The sequence below is a fragment of the Sus scrofa genome, chromosome 4, assembly GCF_000003025.6.
Source record: "Sus scrofa isolate TJ Tabasco breed Duroc chromosome 4, Sscrofa11.1, whole genome shotgun sequence".
Taxonomy (NCBI): Eukaryota; Metazoa; Chordata; class Mammalia; order Artiodactyla; family Suidae; genus Sus; species Sus scrofa.
In genome coordinates this window covers 200,278-220,091 of record NC_010446.5, presented here as the reverse complement: position 1 = coordinate 220,091, position 19,814 = coordinate 200,278, and the positions used below count along the sequence as shown (strand labels likewise).

The 19,814-nt window shown below is 52.2% G+C and overlaps 1 protein-coding gene across 1 annotated transcript in view; it reads right to left on the bottom strand.

Annotated features, from left to right (window-relative positions):
• Positions 1-13,957, bottom strand: part of ARHGAP39 (Rho GTPase activating protein 39) — a 68,864-nt gene extending 54,907 nt beyond the window's left edge. The window contains 1 exon segment of the mRNA XM_003125457.6: positions 13,807-13,957. The gene's annotated coding sequence lies outside the window, so the exon portion shown is untranslated.

Genomic DNA, 19,814 nt, shown 5'->3' with positions numbered 1-19,814 from the left:
CACCTGCAGCACCGATGCAGCTGACCTCTGCCGCCAGCCTATCACTGGCTCACCCGCCCCTCCTGCGAGAGCAGGTCCAGGGAGAAGGACCAGCAGCCGCCATGTGTCCAGGAGGCCCCAGCAGAAGAGCCAGAGCTGCTTTCTAGCGCAAAAGTACACCCGCGCACCAAGAAGAGTAAATAAAAACAAATCCGGAGCTCCCATCATGGCACAGAGGAAACAAATCTGATTAGGAACCATGAGGTTGCAGGTTCGATCCCTAGCCTTGCTCAGTGGGTTAAGGATCTGGCATTGCTGTGAACTGTGATACAGGTCACAGATGCAGCTCAGATCCTGCATTGCTGTGGCTGTGGCAAAGGGTGGTAGCTCAAACTCCAATTCCACCCCTAGCCTGGGAACTTCCATATACAGCAGGTACCGCCCTAAAAAGCAAAAAAAACCCAAAAAACAAACAAACAAACAAAAAACACCCACATACAGACTTACTGCCGTAAAGGGCCAAATGTCCTAAAAGCTACCAGAAAAAAGAAAAGCATGACTGATGGGCCGAAAAGACGCCAGCAGGCTCCTGGACACTAAGATGTCCAGTTAGCAAGGCACCATGCCAGAGAGGCCACAAAACAGCAGGATCTAAGCTGCTTTCCTTGATGGTGGCCAACCTTGCCAACTCCCACCTAGTGGATGGGAAGATGAAGAAGTGACACTGTGACCCTGAGGCCCGGCTGCAAAAGGCGCTGCAGCTCCACCACACGCTCTCAAGATGTGCTCTGGCTGTCAACTCAGACGTCGAATTGGAGCTGCAGCTGCTGGCCTACACCACAGCCACAGCAACGCGGGATCCGGGCCTCATCTGTGACCTGCACCACAGCCACAGCAATGCCAGATCCCTGACCCACTGAGCGAGGCCAGGGATCAAACCCACATCCTCATGGATACTAGCTGGATTTGTTTCTGCTGTGCCACAAGGGGAACTCCCAGATTCAGTGTATTTTTATTTTTATTTTTATTTATCCTTTGTCCTTTTGGGGCTGCACCTGCAGCATGTGGACGTTCCCAGGCTAGAGGTCGAATCAGAGCTGTAGCTGCTGGCCTACACCACAGCCACAGCAACGCCAGATCTAAGCTGCATCGGCAATCTACACCACAGCTCTCGGCAACACCAGATTCCCAACCCACTGAGCGAGGCCAGGGATCAAACTTGCATCATCATGGATGCTAGTCAGATTCGTTTCAGCTGAGCCATGACAGGAACTCCCTCCAGTGTATTTTTAAAGTTCTCAAGGTGATTTTCATGTGCAGCCCGTGCTGAAAATCACTGACAGACAAAATAGTATTTAAGACAAGAATATTAATAGGAAATCCCAGAAACTCAAAATAGTACATTATACACACATGCCTGAGACCTAATGCATAGTAGAAAGCTGCTGATGACAAGAAATGGGCCTGCACCCCCGAAGAAGGCATATTTCCTCCACCCCAGGGCCATACTTTTGCTACAAAGAAACCTCCCCAGACTGAAATCACCAGCATCCATCATCAGAGACTGAAAACCCTGACGCCTAACCTCCACATCCTCGTGTCATCTGCAGCAAAGACTTCCCATGAAGAAAAGTGACCTAGAAAAAAATCTAAGGAACAGCCTTCCAGTGAACGGAGCCAGAGCTCAGGTCCTGTCTGGGGCTGGGCACACCTCCTGCTGCGGAAACTAGCACTTATGCCAAGCATGTGCCGCATCTTGTCAGACCCTGGACAGCAGGCAGCACCCCAGCTTCTGCTAGACACACTTTCCAGGCCATGGGGCAGGACGGGCACCCCGCAAGGGCAGTGCACCAAGCTAAGAAGAAACACCGGAAGTGCCTGACCACTCCTAACCGCAGTGAGAAGCAGCAGGAGCAATGAACGTGAAGACAACAGAAGTGAGGTATCCAAACAGAAGCTCAGAGAAAATGAACGGGACTCGGAGGCCTGCAGAACATCAAGCATCCTAAAATGTACGCTTGTTAGAATATATGTTCTACACACCACCTCCAATAAAAAGGAGAGGACAGCAAAAATAGTTGAAAACAGCAGTTCCCATCATGGCGCAGCAGAAATGAATCCGACTAGGAGCCATGAGGTTGCAGGTTCCATCTCTAGCTTCAATCAGTGGGTTAAGGATCCCGCGTTGCCTTGAGCTTTGGTGTAGGTGGCAGACGCGGCTTGGATCCCACGCTGCTGTGCCTCTGACCGGCAGCTGTAGTTCGGATAAGACCCCTAGCCTGGGAACCTCCATATGCCGCAGGTGCGGCCCTAAAAAAGACAAGAGACAAAAGAAAAAATTGAAAATATAATGTTAACAAAGTTTCCAGGGGTTCCCATCATGGTTCAGTGGGTTAAGAACCTGACACAGTGTCCAAGAGGATGCAGGTTCGATCCCTGGCCTCGCTCCATGAGTTAAGGATCCGGCGTTGCCACAAGCTGCAGTGTAGGCTGCAGATGTGGCTTGCTTCTGGTGTTGCTGTTGCTGTGGTGTAAGCCTCAGCTGTAACTCTGATTCGACCCTTAGCCCAGGAACTTCATATGCCATAGGCGCGGCCATAAAAAAAAAGAAAAAAGAAAAAAAAAAGAAGGAAAAAAAAAGGCAAGAGTCTCAAACTGGATAAAAAAGTAAGACTCAAGAACATTCTGTTAAAGGAAGCCATTATACCAAGTTCCCATCATGGTGCAGTGGTTAACGAATACACCTAGGAACCACGAGGTTGCGGGTTGATCCCTGGCCTCACTCAGTGGGTTAAGGATCCAGCGTTGCCAAGAGCTGTGGTGTAGGTCACAGACACGGCTCAGATCCCACGTTGCTATGGCTCTGGCATAGGCCAGTGGCTACAGCTCCGATTAGACCCCTAGCCTGGGAACCTCCATATGCCACGAGAGCAGCCCTAGAAAAGGCAAAACAAAACAAAAAAAAACTTATAAAAAATAAAGGAAGCCATTACAAATGCAGTGATACACAGAAGTAAAAAAGTAAAAGAGTGGAAGAGATACACCATGTGAACACTCATCATAAGAAAGCTAGAAGCCTATGCTATGTATTAGCAAATAAAGCAGATTTCTGGAAAAGAAATATTACCAGGAATAAAGAGGGTCAATTTATTAAGAATATGCAAAAACCATTAATATGTATTCACCTAAAAAGAGAGCGTCAGAGTTCCCTGATGGCCTAGTGAGTTAAGGATCTGGTGTTGTCATTACTGTGGCTGGAGTCACTGCTGTGACGCAGATTTGAAATCAAGCACAGGAACCTCCACATACCTCAGGCATGGCCAAACAAAAAAATAAATAACAAAAAAAATGTTCCCATGGTCAGAATGACCATCACTGGAGTTCCCGCTGTGGCTTGGCGGTAATGAGCTGGACTATTATCCATAAAGATGTGAGTCTGATCCCTGGCCTCACTCAGTGGGTTAAGGATCCAGCCTTGCCATGAGTTGCAGACATGGCTTCAATCTGGCGTTGCTATAACTGTCACGTAGGCCAGCAGCTACAGCTCCGATTCGATCCCTAACCTGGGAACTTCCATAGCCTTGGGTGCGACTCTAAAAAGACAAAAATAAAAACAAGCCCAAAACTGGCCATCATTATTAAGTCTACACAGAGCAAAGCCCGGAGAGGGTGTGCAGAAAGGGAAACTCCCCTCCACTGCTGGTGCCAGGGCACTGCTGCAGAAAGACCTGCCCTTGGACAGCCCCGAGTTGGTGGGGTTCAGTCAGAGGCCTGCCCTGGGCCCCCCCAACTCCCCATCCCCGTCCCCGTGGGCCCTGCTGCCCCAGGGCTGCCACGTCAGTTGATCGGCTTCCGACGGGATCTCACTCCCAGGGGGACTCTCCCTGAGCTCCATCTAAAGGTGTCCTGGGTTTGCTCTCAGGGTTGTTGCTCTCAGGGTTGATGGGTTTGCCCATCCCCAGCCCTCCGGGGCACCGCACCACAGCTGCAAACTGGACCAGCCTTGCAGCTTCCGGAGCAGGGCCTCGCCCCCGAGGTACCAGCCCCCAGCACCACGCCCCTGTGCTCCACAAAATGAATGACCAGCAAGGTACTAACAGCTGACCCACGTGCAAGGGCGCTCCTCTCACACCGCAGCCCCCCCCCGCCCCCCGCCAAGCCTCACCCTCGTGGGCGCCAAGCACTGGGTCCTCCTCATCCCAAGCGTGCGTCGCCTCCAGCCTGTGGGTCCCTAACGTCAGGACTCTTCAAGGACGTGTGCAGCTAACGTGAGGTGAGGCCTGTGTCATGTCTCACCCCCCGGGACGGACCCTATGCTGTGCCCAGCGGGGACTCACTCAGTGGTGCCAACGGGCAGCCCGCCCAGACTCTTGCAGGTGCTTTATCTTCTTTAAAATACATGAGAATGGATCAAGGGTGGACAATCCCTTCCTGTCGGTTCCTTTTTAATGGGGGAGGGGGGGTTCCAGGCCAGAGATGGAACCAGCACCAGAGTAGCAACCCGCCCCACAGCAGTGACACCACCAGATCCTTAGCTGCTAGGGGGCCAGTGAACTCCTCCTTGATGTCAGTTCCGATGTGTTCCAGAAAGGAAAGGAATCGGTAAAGAAGAGCCTCCTGCAAGCCCTGCCTGTGCTCACCTGCATCCCAAGAATGGAGAGGAGGGAGGCGTCCCTCCGTGAGGCCACCAAGCTCTCAGCTTTGCAAACACATTCTCCTCTCTGGACACCCAGCCCCAAAACGCTCTGGAGCTCCGGCCTCCTCCCCTGGAGGCACTGCTCCTCTAACTGGCTGGCTCCCCCTTCTCTCCAGAAAGCCTCCCTCAACTCTGCCCGAAGGCGAGGCTAGCGCCACCCCAGGGCCTCCCCACTGCGGTCCACATGAGGTCATCACCATCAGGTCCCTATGTGCCCCATCAGGGGCCTGGTGGGTCTCTATTTATGGGCACCTGAGTGACAAGCGGCTGGCACACAGCAGGTGACAGGAGAGGCTGGACACGGGCAGGCCTGGCAAACAGAACCAGACACTGAGTCCTACCAAACCAACAGAGAAAGTCCCTACCCTGAGCAGCGCTCACCCCCAGCAGCCTCAGGCAGGAAGGCCCTGCTGTCCCCAGACAGCCGTCGGTGGTCTCTTCACGCCCCTACGTGAGGTCCTCTGTGGCCCACAGTGTTACTCCCTCCCAGCCATTAGCAACCAGAGGCTGCTACTTTTTGGGCTTCTCAGAGACGGAAGAAATAGGAATCCCAGTAGTACAGCTGAATTCTGAATAAAAGGCCAACATCACCGAAATTAGATAGCAATTCAGGTACAATCACTACGGAGAAGAGTATGGAGGTACCGCAGAAAACTAAATACAGAACTACCACATGACCCAGCAATCCCACCCTTGGGCATATACCTGGACAAAACTTGCCCTGAGAAAGATACACTCACAATAGTCAAAACATGGAAACAACCTAAATGTCCACAGACAGATGAATGGATTAGGAAGCTGTGGTACATACACACAATGAAACACTACTCAGCCATGAAAAAGAACGAAATTATGTCATTTGCAGCAACATGGATAGAACTAGAGACTCTCATACTGAGTGAAAAAAGAGAAAGACAAATACCATATGCTATCACTAATATCTGGAATCCAATATAAGGCAGAAATGAATCTTTCCACAGAAAAGAAACTCATGGACTTGGAGAGCAGACTTGTGGTTGCCAAGGGGAGGGGGGACTGGGAGGGACTGGGAGTCTGAGGTTAACAGATGCAGATATTGCATTTGGAGTGGATAAGCAATGAGATCCTGCCGTAGAGCACAGGGAACTATATCTGGTCACTTGCGACAGAGCATGAGGGAGGATAATGTGAGAAAAAGAGTATTTATGTATGTATGACTGGGTCACGTTGCTGTACAGCAGAAATGGACAGAACACGGCAAATCAACTATAATGGAAAACACAAAAAACATTAAATTTTTTAAAAAATCAGTATCTAGAGTCCAAAACCTGCCAATTTTATGAATGACACATGCGATCAGATGCTCACAACGTGGAGCCTGTGGGCTGGAAATCTGTCCTATACATGCGTCACACAATTCTAACTGCTAGGAGGAACATGGGGCAGCCAGGAAATCCCAACACATGGCCAAAGGGATCGTACAGAAAACCACCAGCAGTGTCTCGGGGATGGTATTCCTGCAAAGCTCAAGCCAGAGGGACGCAGCAGCCGCTCTGGTTGGTGCTGGGGCCTCTGAGAACTTCAGGGAAGAACCTAGAGAAGAAGCAGAACAGACAAAGGAGTTCAGCCAAGAAGGAAAAGAGGCTGGGGTAGTGGGGGCTAGACGAGGGGCCCAAGGCCTGAGCCCAGCTGCTGGGTCGACAGGTGTGCTCACACTTGCAGCCAACTATACTCGGGCTCAACCAGTTTGCAAGAAGTCAGAAAACAGCTCTGCGGACTTGGCCTCTTGGTGCTGACATTAACTTTTAAAAATTTTACACACATTGGAGTTTCCGTCATGGCTCAGTGGTTAATGGATCCGACTAGGAACCACGAGGTTGCGGGTTCGATCCCTGCCCTTGCTCAGTGGGTTAAGGATCCGGTGTTGCCGTGAGCTGTGGTGTAGGTTGCAGACGTGGCTCAGATCCCGCGTTGCTGTGGCTCTGGCATAGGCCGGCAGCTACAGCTCCGATTCGACCCCTAGCCTGGGAAACTCCATATGCCGTGGGTGTGGCCCTAAAAAGGCAAAAAGAAAAAAATATATATATACACATATAATACTAGTAATTTACAGAATTCTCTGAAATTCAGTCATACTTCAGCCTCAAAACACCCATGGAGAATAAACGGGACAGACATAAGTAATCTAGACGGGGGGTGAGAGCCAAGATGCAGACACTAAGCCATGTGCAGACCCTACATCCAGCATCTCAGAGGTGATCAGAGTCACCACGCTGCCCACTGGACTCCCTACCATGCCGAGGCCTTAGAATGTCCCATCTGAAAATTCTACATATGTGTAACAATCACTTTGCTGTACACCTGAAACTAACCCAACACTGTAAATCAACTATATTCCAAAAAGCCTTTTAAAATCTAAAGAAAAAAGAAAAATCCTAGTCACTCTTATTTTTAACAGCTTTATTGAGATACAAATACTCACATGCTGTACAATTCCCCATTTAAAGCATACCACTTTAGGATGTTTTGGTATATTCACAGCCTTCACCAGAGTCAGTTTTAGAATATTTTCATTACCCAAAAAGAAACCCACACCCCTCAGCTGTCACCTCCCAGCCCCTGGCAACAACTAACCTACCTTCTGCGTCTATGAATTTGCCCACCGGGTCCTTCCTGTCAGCAGAACTGTATGACACATGGACCTCTGCATCCAGCTTCTTTCACTCAGCACAACGCTTCAAGATGCATCCACACTGTAGCATGAATCAGTGCTGCACTTCTTTTTATTGCCAAATTATACCCCATTGTATGGAGACCTACACTCTGTCCACCGTCTGTTGACAGACGTGGCTCAGATCCTGCGTTGCTGTGGCTGTGGGATGGGCCAGCAGCTGTAGCTCCAATTTGGCCCCTAGCCTGGGAACCTCCATATGTCGTGGGTGAAGTTCTGAAGAAGCAAAAAAAAAAAAAAAAAAATTAAAGAAAAAAAATAAAAATAAATAAAATATAGATATATAACTGGTAGAAATAAACGGCCAAAGAAAGTACAGAGTTAAAGACATTAAGAAACAAAAGTGGGGAGTTCCCGTCGTGGCGCAGTGGTTAACGAATCCGACTAGGAACCATGAGGTTGCGGGTTCAGTCCCTGCCCTTGCTCAGTGGGTTAACGATCCGGCGTTGCTGTGAGCTGTGGTGTAGGTTGCAGACACGGCTCGGATCCCGAGTTGCTGTGGCTCTGGCATAGGCCGGCGGCTACAGCTCCGATTAGACCCCTAGCCTGGGAACCTCCATATGCCGCGGGAGCGGCCCAAGAAATGGCAAAAAGACAAAAAAAAAAAAGAAAAAAGTTTAAAAAAAAAAAAGAAACAAAAGCGGAGTTCCCGTCGTGGCTCAGTGGTTAACGAATCCCACTAGGAAGCATGAGGTTGCGGGTTTGATCCCTGGCCTCGCTCAGTGGGTTAAGGATCCGGTGTTGCCATGAGCTGTGGTGTGGTCCCAGATGCAGCTCGGATCTGGCGTTGCTATGGCTGTGTCGCAGGCCGGCAGCTGTAGTTTGAATTCGACCCCTAGCCTGGGAACCTCCATATGCCGTGGGTGCGGCCCTAAAAAGACAAAAAAGACAAGAAAAAGAAAGAAAGATGTTGTTTCTAGGGATGGGCCCCAAGCACACCTACAAGTCTGCACAGGGTGGTACCTGCGCCTTATTTGTAACTGCACAAGATACAATATTCAGCAGCAGGGCCTGGTTCGATAAGTTACAGCACCTCCACACAGCTAAACACTACACAGTTATGAGAAAGACTGAACTGGAAAATGTACTGATATGGAGTGACCTCCCGCACAATTCAGCTAAAAAGGCAAGGCTAAGGAGTTCCCATCATGGCTTAGCGGAAACGAATCTGAAGAGCATCCATGAGGATGCAGGTTCGATTCCTGGCCTCACTCAGCGGGTTAAGGATCTGGAGTTGCTGCGAGTTGCGGTGTAGCTCTCCGATGCAGTTCGGATCTGGCATTGCTGTGGCTGTGGCGTAGGCTGGCAGCTGTAACTCCTGTTGGACCTCTAGCCTGGGAACTTCTGTATGCCTCTGGTGGGGCCCTAAAGGCAAAAAATAAGAGTAGGGGAAAAAGAATACATGCACATGTTTGCTTGCAGAGATACAAAGCTTCTCTGGAAGGAGGGACAGGGGACCAGGCTTTCGGGGCAGAGGAGGGAAGGAGGAAACAGACGGCGATGCTGCGCTCTCTGTGCCCTGCAAGCCCTTGAATGTATCATCTACTCCAGAAGAATGTTTTAACCTTTAAGGGAGCGAACATAAAGAGAATCCATGAAAATGAAAACCTTTGTGTAGCTGGAAGCAGCCAACATGGGCAAACCAATAAAGGAGCTGATCCTGCTGCTGTTCAGCCGCGGAGCCCAAGCCGATCACCTCTGCTCATGTTCATGCACAAAATGCCGCAGGAGACGCTGAGAAGACAAATGTGTCTGCTGCCCTCAAGGACTTCCCAGTGCAGAGGGAAATCTGACAAGCTGAGGCTATGCAGAGCCCTGCGGGAGGCAGGGCGAGACTCCCTGGCTAAGAGGGGGCTTAGGCCCTGGGCAGGCCCCCGCTGGATCAAAGGGGTGGAAGGAAGCCCGCCGCCCCCCTGGCCCAGCTCTGCTTGTTTTAGGGGAGGAGGGGTGAGCAGCAAGGGCCATGGAAAGAGGTCTGGGGGGCTCCGGGAGCCAGGGAGGAGTCAGGGCAGCAGAGCGCCTGGCAGACAGGCTCTGGGCCTGCTCCTCACCCTGGCACATGGACCATGGGCATCCTGGGCATCATGGATGTTCAGAGGCACCCCTGGCCTCCACGCACTCAATGCCAAGCTGCAACTATTCCCAGTTGCAACAAGAGAAAATGTCTCCAGACAAATCAGCCCTGGGTGAGAACCCCTGTTCGGCACACACCACCCGAGCAGCCATGTGAGAGACGGAGGCGGGGGAGGCCTAGCCAGGATGCACCGCCATAACGCAGACAGAGGAGGGTTGGATGTCAACTACTCAGGAGGTGCGGCGAGCTGGACATGGAACAACAGGACATGGTGCTTAGGGGAGGACCCAGGGGGCCAAGCTCAGGCAGCCACAGCAGATGGTCCCAAACCATCCAATGGCCAAGGCTGGAAGTGAAGACACAGGGCCCAAGAAGCCAGAAGGTCTGGCACCTTCACCCCAAACAGAGCACGAAACAGGCTCATTTCTCCCTTGGGTGATCACAGCAGTGCTCCCGTTATTTGGTCACCCTTCCCCACAGGAGGGCTAACGCCCTGCAGCCTGCCCCTGGCTGTGGCACTTCCACTCCCTCCGGCGGGGGCACTGGGCCACACGACCTGTGTTGGCCCATGGAACCCAAGTCGCCAGCTCTGAGCTGGAGCTCAAAGGGATACTGAATTTCTGCCACCCTCTCGCCATAAGCAGAGCATGTCCCTGGCAAGGGCACGTCCCTGAGCCTGGGAAGGAAGACTCAGAAAAGAGCCACAAGCTAGTGAAATGCGAGTTAGAAACAAACCTCTGCCGAGCCACTGAAATGTCAAGCTGCTGCCACAATTTTTCTCGAGGAAACGCCCCAGTAAACTGCGTGACTCGGGTGACTTCTCCTCCAATGCAGCCTACACATCACTGCCAGGGAAGAGTTCCCGAACCACCTGATCAGGACGGCCCCGTTCACAGGCCTGAAGTGGCTGCCTGTTATTCAAAGAATCAAATCTAAAGACCTTCCCACTCTAATCCTTATTTCCTCTTCTTCCTCACACAACCTTCTAAACCTCACAAACCGCACATACCCCACCGTCTTGTCTTTGTTCCCCAAACCTGAAACAATCCTGCCGAAGCAGGCACAGATGACACAGAAGTGGATAAGGGTGGCTGCGCTTCAATAAAACTTTATTTATTTATTTTAAATTTGATTGATTGATTTGCTTTCTAGGGCCGCACACCAGCATACGGAGGTTCCCAGGCTAGGGGTCTCATCGGAGCTACGGCTGCCGGCCCACACCACAGCCACAGCAATGCCAGATCCAAGCCGCATCTGCAACCTACACCACAGCTCACAGCAATGTCAGATCCTTAACCCACTGAGTGAAGCCAGGGATCGAACCCGCAACCTCGTGGTTCCTAGTCAGACTTGTTTTCACTGTGCCACGACGGGAACTCCAAAACTTTACTTTCAAAGACAGGCAGGGGCTGTCGGTGGCTGGAGCTTACAGACCCTTGTCTGCAGCACGGTTTGGAAGACTGGGACCTGCACAGCAGGGGCAGGAGGGAGCCAGGACTGCAGGCCACATAAGGCGGCCCTTGTCAGCAGGGTACAACAGTGTAGCTAGAGGGTCAGAAACAGCCGCAGGGAGCAGGGCAGGGCTGCCCGGCAACATCAAAACAAGTCCCAAAGGCTGGCAGAAGGCAGTGAGGCAGGTACAGGCGGCAGTGGAGACGGCCAGCCCCTAAGGGTGCAGACGCCACCCGGGAAGTAAGAAAGGTAAGAGGAGAAACCTGGAGGCAGGTGAACACTCCAGCTCAGCTCTGCCCAGGGGTCTCCCAGGCCCAGCACTGCACCCAGGCCGCGCTCTAGACAGGACCCTGACAACACTGACCCTGAGAAGGAGTGTGTGCGACCTACCACAGATGGCCTAAGGGGTCAGGACACAGGCACGGCAAAGGCATCTTGTTGTTCTTGTTCTCCTAGTAAAATTAGGTATTTCACTATGAGAACATATTATACATTTTTTCAAAAGCAGCAAAGAACCAGGTAGAACCTTAACCAGACGCCCCGTTCACTGTGCTTCCACTGTTCAAGGACAGCCCACACGCAGGAGAGAGGCTGGGACGGACATTTCAAAACCTATCTTCAGATATTTTAAAATGTGCTCACAGAAGCTATTTCATTACCATTTGTTCTGAACATCAAACGTTCTCAACCTGAAACCCACAAATGCTAAAACACTCTACTTAGGGTGGGGGGCTTCCCTCTAGTCTCGGAGTCACACGGGTTAAGGGGATGAGATGAAGTTACCTAGGGTAAGTCTAAGAGTCTCCCCCTAAGAAAGTCAGTCTCAGATACTTTCCCTGCATCAGAGAAAGAGCACCATCTCCTTGGGAAACAAGATGAATTTTTCCACTTTGTTCTAAAGCACATCAAGTGATTCCCTCCAACAGCTCAGCAAGACTGAATGTTACAGCACTGCCAATTCCAAGTTCTCGTGCCCTCACTGTCACTTCAAGTTTGTTAATAAATTATCTCTTCTACTACAAAGATAACACTGTGAAGTCTAACAACTATGGCTTTGGTAGTTTTATTCAAATGGAGAATTACCCAAGAACTGTCTTTACATCTCATTTCTGTCAATAATAACCCTACCTACCTCCTAGGGCAGCAAGTACTGCAGGGCTCCTGACTGCTCGTTAGAAGCTTTCTTTGCCTAAAAATATTTTTAACAACAGCTCTATGGGATACTCTATCTCAGCACATAAGATTTCTTCCTCATTTACCTTTATAAAAACATGTTTCTCTGGAGCTTCCTTGTGGTCCAGTGAGTTAAGGTCAGGTTGCTGCTGCGGCAAGGCTTTGATCCCTGGCCCTGGCTGCAGGCACAGCGGAAAAAAAGACCTGTTTCTCCAAATATGACCCCAACTTGTGTAAGAAAAGGTAGCCAAAGACTTCAAGTTAAACTAAGACAAACAGCTGAAGAACCAACAACCCAGCAAGTGCACCCTGGAAACCAGATCTTGGCAGTGATAACTCCTGACTTTTCTGAACACTCACAAGGCACAAGTAATTCACTGAGTCTCAACAACCACCCCAGCCGGTGTTACTGGTGTTCCCATTTTAGAGATGAACCAAAGGCAGCGTACAAAGCCAGTAAACAGAAGAGTCACAGACTCAAAGGCAGGCAGGCAGTCTGGCTCCAGAATCCGCCCTCTTCTCCACTCTGTTCTCCAGCCTCTTGACAAGACTGCTGACTAGACAAAGTGTGGCAGAAAGGCCTGGGACCTCCGCTCCTCCCGAAGCTGGCAGCCGGCTAGCGTGTGCGCCAAGCGCCTTCTCGGAAGGTCTCCTTGCTTCTCAGTCACACCTCCTAGCAAATCTCCCTCCCCTCCCCCAGCGAGGAGAAACACACCTTGCTCATTGTGAAAGGGGAGCCGCTGACCGGGAACCACCTGCTGTTTACAGAGGCACCCAGGATGTACAGGGTTCAATTCTCCCGCAATGGCTTCAAAGACAAATCCCCTATTGTCTGCACCAGGGGCAGAACACGAAGCCTTGCAACTGTAGGTTTCTGCAAAGGTCACAGGAGGTTTGGTTAAACCTTACGACGCTGAAGAGGGTGGCGAGGCGCCGCATTTTTGCTGCTGAAGGCTGCACAGCGCCCACAGCAGCTGCTGGTGGGAGCCGCATGTAACACACCCACAGCTGCCGCGGCCTCGCAGCCAGCTGCACGTTTTAAAATAAAAGACGTCCTGACCCCCAAGATGCGCACGGCCTGCCTAGACCTCGGCCCGCATACGAACACGGCCTCCACCCACACCAATCCCGCAACCGAGGGCATTCCAGATCTCGGGGACAACCAGGGCGAGAAGGAGGGGTCGCCCCAGCCCTCCTCGCAGCGGAGGCCAGATCCACGGGGCTGGCGGCCACGGCCCGAACCAGGACACGCGCGTCCCGGCTCCCCGAGCCCCGACAAAGCCAGGCCCGGCCCCGCACCGCCCCCCGACTGCGCCCCGGAAATCTGGCCGACGCCCCCCACTCAGGCCGGGCACTCCACTCACGCCCACCCTCGGCAGGGCAGGCTCACCCCCTTCTCCGCTCTCAGGCCGGCACGCTCACCTCACCTCCGCCTTCAGCCCGCACGCTCGCCCCCACCTCCGGGCCGGCCCCCCACACCCACCTCACGCCCTGGCCCCGCGCGGCCTGGGCCTTCGCACCCATGCGCCCCCGCCGAGCCCGGCCCCCACACCCAGCCCCTGCGCCTTCGCGCCTGGCCGCGGCCCCACCCGCCGCCTCGGTCGCCGCGGACCCGTATCCTCGCGGGCCGGGTCCGGAGCCTCCGCGAGGCCGGGCGGGGGCCGCAGCGCCGGCCCCTCCGCCATCTTCCCGGCCCGCGCCGCCCACTGCCCGCGCTCTCACCCGCCGGCTGTGTGCGGGCCGCGCCACCGCAGCCTCTCATCCCGGCCCGCACGCCGCGCGCAAGCTGCTCGTGGCTCTCCCGCCGCCGCCTTCGCCGCCGCGGCACCCGCTCGGTGCGCGCTCGCCGCCGCCGCCGCCGCCGCCGCCGCCGCCGCCGGCCCAGTGAGCCGCGGCCGCGCGTCCTCCCGTCACCAGCGCAACCCCCCGCCTCCGGCCCCGCCCCCGCCCCCGCGCGCCTCGCCGCCAGGGGGCGCAGCCGCGAGCCCCGTGCGCGTGAGCCGGCGCGCGGCACGCCGGGAGCCGGAGTCCGGCCGGGGGCGCGCGCTGCATCCCGAGAGCCGGAGCTCGGCCGGGCTGGGCCCGCCCACAAGGAGGGTGTGGCGGCCTCGCGCTGTCCCGACCAGTCCAGGGGTGGCGGCGGCGGCGAAGGGAGGCCTCTGGCCGACTGACGCTGCCGCCCACCTCGGCCTCGCGGTCCGCACGCCGCCGACCTCGCCCTTCCGATCGCTCAAGAGACTTCGATCCCCTTCCGTGCTGTGCAGTTGAGCTTTCATACGTGTCGGTGTGGATTTGGTGTGATTTTACCTGCACAAACCATGTTGGACTTCCTGAACCTGAGAGTTCACTTTTCCTCGACTCTGGAAAGTTACCAGGCATTGGCTCTCCTCCATTCTCGTAGGTTCTCCCTATGCATCTGTTAGATAAACTGGACGGTCTGTAGCCTCTTTGCTCCCTCATCTTAACTCTTGGTACGTGCTCAATTCAGCTTTGCTCTTGTCCTCTTTAGCATTTTTTACTCTGCGTTTGGCCTCTTCTTCAGGCTTTTAAAATTATTACTGCCTATACAGAGTTCATTTCCAGAAGTTGTCGTATTCGACCTCCATTTCTATAGAAATGGAAGCTGGTCAGCCTGCAGCTCCTACAACAGAACGCAGAAGTCCGCAGCACACCGGCCAGGGCCTGGATCCCATCAACGCAAGAAGCTGCAAAGGCTGAAAGCCCAAGTTCAGAAGCCCTCAGCTGAGTTGCAGTTCCCGTCCTGCAGCTCACTCCTGCTCTCTTAACACCCTGCCTCCTGCGGCTCGCTGATGGAGACCCTCACCCCTCTCGCCCTTTCCTTTAGGCCTCCTTCACTCTGCGCGCGGGTGCACACACACACACACACACACACACACACCCTACCTCTGGTCTCTGCCTCACTCTGCACACACACCCTACCTCTGGTCTCTGCCTCACTCTGCGCACACACACACACACACACACACACACACCCTACCTCTGGTCTCTGCCTCACTCTGCACACACACCCTACCTCTGGTCTCTGCCTCACTCTGCACACACACACACACCCTACCTCTGGTCTCTGCCTCACTCTGCGCACACACCCTACCTCTGGTCTCTGCCTCACTCTGCACACACACACACACACACCCTACCTCTGGTCTCTGCCTCACTCTGCACACACACACACACACACACACACACCCTACCTCTGGTCTCTGCCTCACTCTGCACACACACACACACACACACCCTACCTCTGGTCTCTGCCTCACTCTGCACACACACACACACACACACACACACCCTACCTCTGGTCTCTGCCTCACTCTGCACACACACACACACACACACACACCCTACCTCTGGTCTCTGCCTCACTCTGCACATACACCCTACCTCTGGTCTCTGCCTCACTCTGCACACACACACACACACACACACACCCTACCTCTGGTCTCTGCCTCACTCTGCACACACACACACACACACACCCTACCTCTGGTCTCTGCCTCACTCTGCACACACACACACACACACACCCTACCTCTGGTCTCTGCCTCACTCTGCACACACACACACACACACACACACCCTACCTCTGGTCTCTGCCTCACTCTGCACATACACCCTACCTCTGGTCTCTGCCTCACTCTGCACACACACCCTACCTCTGGTCTCTGCCTCACTCTGCACATACACCCTACCTCTGGTCTCTGCCTCACTCTGCACACACACACATACACACACCCTACCTCTGGTCTCTGCCTCACTCTACACACACACACACACACACACCCCTCTGGTCTCTGCTCTCCATTGTACACACCTAAGAAAGGTCATTGCATGAACCCCACCCACCCTTCCTCATGGTGAATACTGCAGAAACATCACACAACTGGGCTGGCTGGCTGCACTTCAAACAAGAGCACTTTACGGTTTTTGGCGATCTTATTTTTCTCCACAGGTTAAGTCTCCCACTCTCCAAAGTGAGATTTCTTGGGCCTCTCTAGCTGATGAACCTCCCAGAGGAGACTAAAGCTCTTCTTATCATCAATCCCAAAGGCACATCCGTCCCTGCCCTGCCCCTCCCCTCCTGAATGTGTGCAGGCCGTGTTTCCCTGCTGCTGTCCCAGGCAGTGCCTCCTCTGATGAACTGGAGCCTGCTCCCTCTTGCACTCTCAGAGCTGCTCAGCTCTCTCCTACGCTGCATCGCCTGCTTGTCACTATTATTTCCACAAGCATTCAAAGACACTCTGATGTTTCTTTCCTTCTCTCTCTCTTTTTCTGGCCGTGCCCACAGCATGTCGAAGTTCCCAGGCCAGGAACTGAACCCACCCCACAGTAGCAACCCAAGCTGCTGCAGTTACAAGACCGGATCCTTAACCTGCTGAGCCACAAGGGAACTCTTCTGAAATTTCTCATCATAAAAACTTTAACTCCACTTCTTCCCACCCCACCCCCCGATCCTCATATCCGCTGGTGGCCATGCTTCACAAAAACTTGCCTGCACTTCACCATGTTGGGGGTTTTGTTTGTTTTGGTTTGTTTTTTTTTTTTTTTTTTTGTCTTTTTGTCTTTTTTGTTGTTGTTGTTGTTGCTATTTCTTGGGCCGCTCCCACGGCATATGGAGGTTCCCAGGCTAGGGGTTGAATCGGAGCTGGAGCAACCGGCCTACGCCAGAGCCACAGCAACGCGGGATCCGAGCCGCGTCTGCAACCTACACCACAGCTCACGGCAACGCCGGATCCTTAACCCACTGAGCAAGGGCAGGGACCGAACCCACAACCTCATGGTTCCTAGTCGGATTCGTTAACCACTGCGCCACGACGGGAACTCCCTGTTTTGGTTTTGATTAAAGAATAATTTACAATGTTATGTTGGTTTCAAGTGTACAGCAAAGCGATTCAGTTATGCATACATATTCTTTTTCATATTCTTTTCAGAATAGGTTATTACAAGATACTGAGTGGAATTCCCTGTCTGTGTTGTTTGCCTATTTTATAGGTTAATCCCAAACTCCTACATCATTCCGTTTTTATTTCATGCTCTCCTCATCCTCTGATGCCATGGAAAACATTCCTGCTACCACCTGGCTGCGCTGTCAGGAACACCCAGCCTCCTAGTCGCCTTTGTTGCTGGGGGCACTGCTGTTCTCAGAGCAAGCCCAGGGCTCTAAGAACCTGACTCTGTGTCATCTACTCGCAGCAGAGCAGAACGTCAGCATTTTGGCTGAGGACAACGGGTGTTCCAAGTCCTCACTTTCTAGAAAGATGCCTGACACATTATTCAGGGCCCCGAGGAGGTGGCCAAGGACCATTCTGCAATCCTTTGCCTTTGACCACTCTAGGTAACTGGCAGCTAAGGAAGTGAGAAGGTGGATGAGGGTTTCCTTGGAAAAAAGATGCAGGCCTACTAGTGCCAACATGTTTCCTTTCCATTCTCCTTGCCCACCCCCTGTCTAACATAGATGAGAGCATTTATATAAAGGGAAAAAATCAAAGTACAAAAAAAGATACATGGGGGAAATGAACCAAAATAAAACTGAGGTAGAAATTTTAATGTCAGACAAACACAGAATTCAAGTTCAAAACATTAACAAGAGCCAAAAGGAAATTACATTCTGTTTTTTGGTTTTTTTGTCTCTTTAGGGCCACGCCTGCGGCACATAGAGGTGCCCAGGCTAGGGGTCTAATGGGAGCTATAGCTGCCGGCCTACGCCAGAGCCACAGCAACACCAGATCCGAGCCACATCTGCAATCACACCACAGCTCACGGCAATGCCAGATCCTTAACCCACTGAGGCCAGGGATCGAACCCGAAACCTCATGGTTCCTAGTGGGATCCGTTCACCACTGAGCCACGATGGGAACTCAGAGGGAATTACATTCTGTTTAACAAAAGACTACAAATAATACAAATAATATGTGCATTAAAAATATACTTCGGTATATAAAGAATAGATTTATGGGGAGATAGACAAATCAACAGCAGTAGATAGAAAATTCAGCATATGTTTTTGGCAAGTCATACAGAAAATCCCCACCATAAAGCATCATAAATAGCCCTTCATTAAAGGAGAAATAATGAAGAAAAAATTAAATAATTAGGGCTGAAGAACACTCAAAAACACCAAAATTTCTAGGACAAAATTAAAGCAACATAGGAAATTTTATTTATTCATTTATTTTTAAATTTTTAAATTTTTTTTGCCTTTTTGCCATTTCTAGGGCTGCTCCCGCGGCATATGGAGGTTCCCAGGCTAGGGGTTGAATTGGAGCTGTAGCCGCCGGCCTACACCAGAGCCACAGCAACACGGGATCCAAGCCGAGTCTGTACCCACACCACAGCTCACAGCAATGCCGGATCCTTAACCCAATGAGCAAGGCCAGGGATCGAACCCGCAACCTCGTGGTTCCTAGTCGGATTCGTTAACCACTGAGCCACAGCGGGAACTCCCACAGGGAATTTTAAATAGATCTTCAGAGAATAGGAACAAATGAAACTTTAAGCTAAATGTTCAACTCCAGAAGTTGGAAAAAAAAATAGAGCAATCACACATTAATAAGAAGGAAGGAAACAATAAAGCTAAGAGCACTAACCTATAAAAATCAAGATAGCAAAATGCAGAATATCAGCAAACCCATAGCTGGTTATTTGAAAAGACCGAGAACAGACGGATGGGAGCGCAGCTGCACTGAATCCACTGGCTCTCAGTTCTCCTACTGGAGCCACGAGAAGCACGCGCCACCACTGATTCTCTCTCCCATCTGGACCGCTTCCTCCGCTTCATTTTCCAGAATACTCACCTGCCTTTCCATCTACTTCTCCACATGCTACCTCTTTTTTTTTTTTTTTTTTTTGTCTTTTTTTTTTGTTGTTATTGTTGTTGCTATTTCTTGGGCCGCTCCCACGGCATATGGAGGTTCCCAGGCTAGGGGTTGAATCGGAGCTGTAGCCACCAGCCTACGCCAGAGCCACAGCAACGCGGGATCCGAGCCGCGTCTGCAACCTACACCACAGCTCACGGCAACGCCGGATCATTAACCCACTGAGCAAGGGCAGGGATCGAACCCGCAACCTCATGGTTCCTAGTCGGATTCGTTAACCACTGCGCCACGACGGGAACTCCCATGCTACCTCTTAATATTCTCTCCCGTTCCTCCTCATCTTCATGATTCCTCAATGTTAAACAGCATCAAGGCTCAGTCCTTGGATCTTGTTTATTTTCTAGCTACACTCATGCTACTGCTACTTGGTGACCTCACATACACAGGAGGGTTGGGTGGGTACTTACTGCAACAAACTTATTCCTTTCAGTTCTGGAGGCTGGAAGTCCAAGGTTAAGGTGCTGACAGGAGTTTCCACTGTGGCACAGTGGAAACAAACCTGACTAGTATCTATGAGGACGAGAGTTTGATCCCTGGCCTCCCTCGGTGCGTCGGGGATCTGGCGTTGCTGTGCCTGTGGCATAGGCTGGCAGCTGTGGCTCCCGTTCCACCCACAGTCTGGGAACTGCCATGTGCTGCAGATGCAGCTTTAAAAAAGAAAAAATGGCGCTGACAGATTTGGTGCCTGATGAGGACCTGCTTCCTATTCAGAGACGTCACCTCACGAGACAGATGGGACAGGGGTCTCTGCAGCCGCTTTCATAAGGGCACTAACCCCTCACAACCTAATCACCCCCAAAAGTCCCATTCTCAAACCACCATGTTGGAGACCAGGTT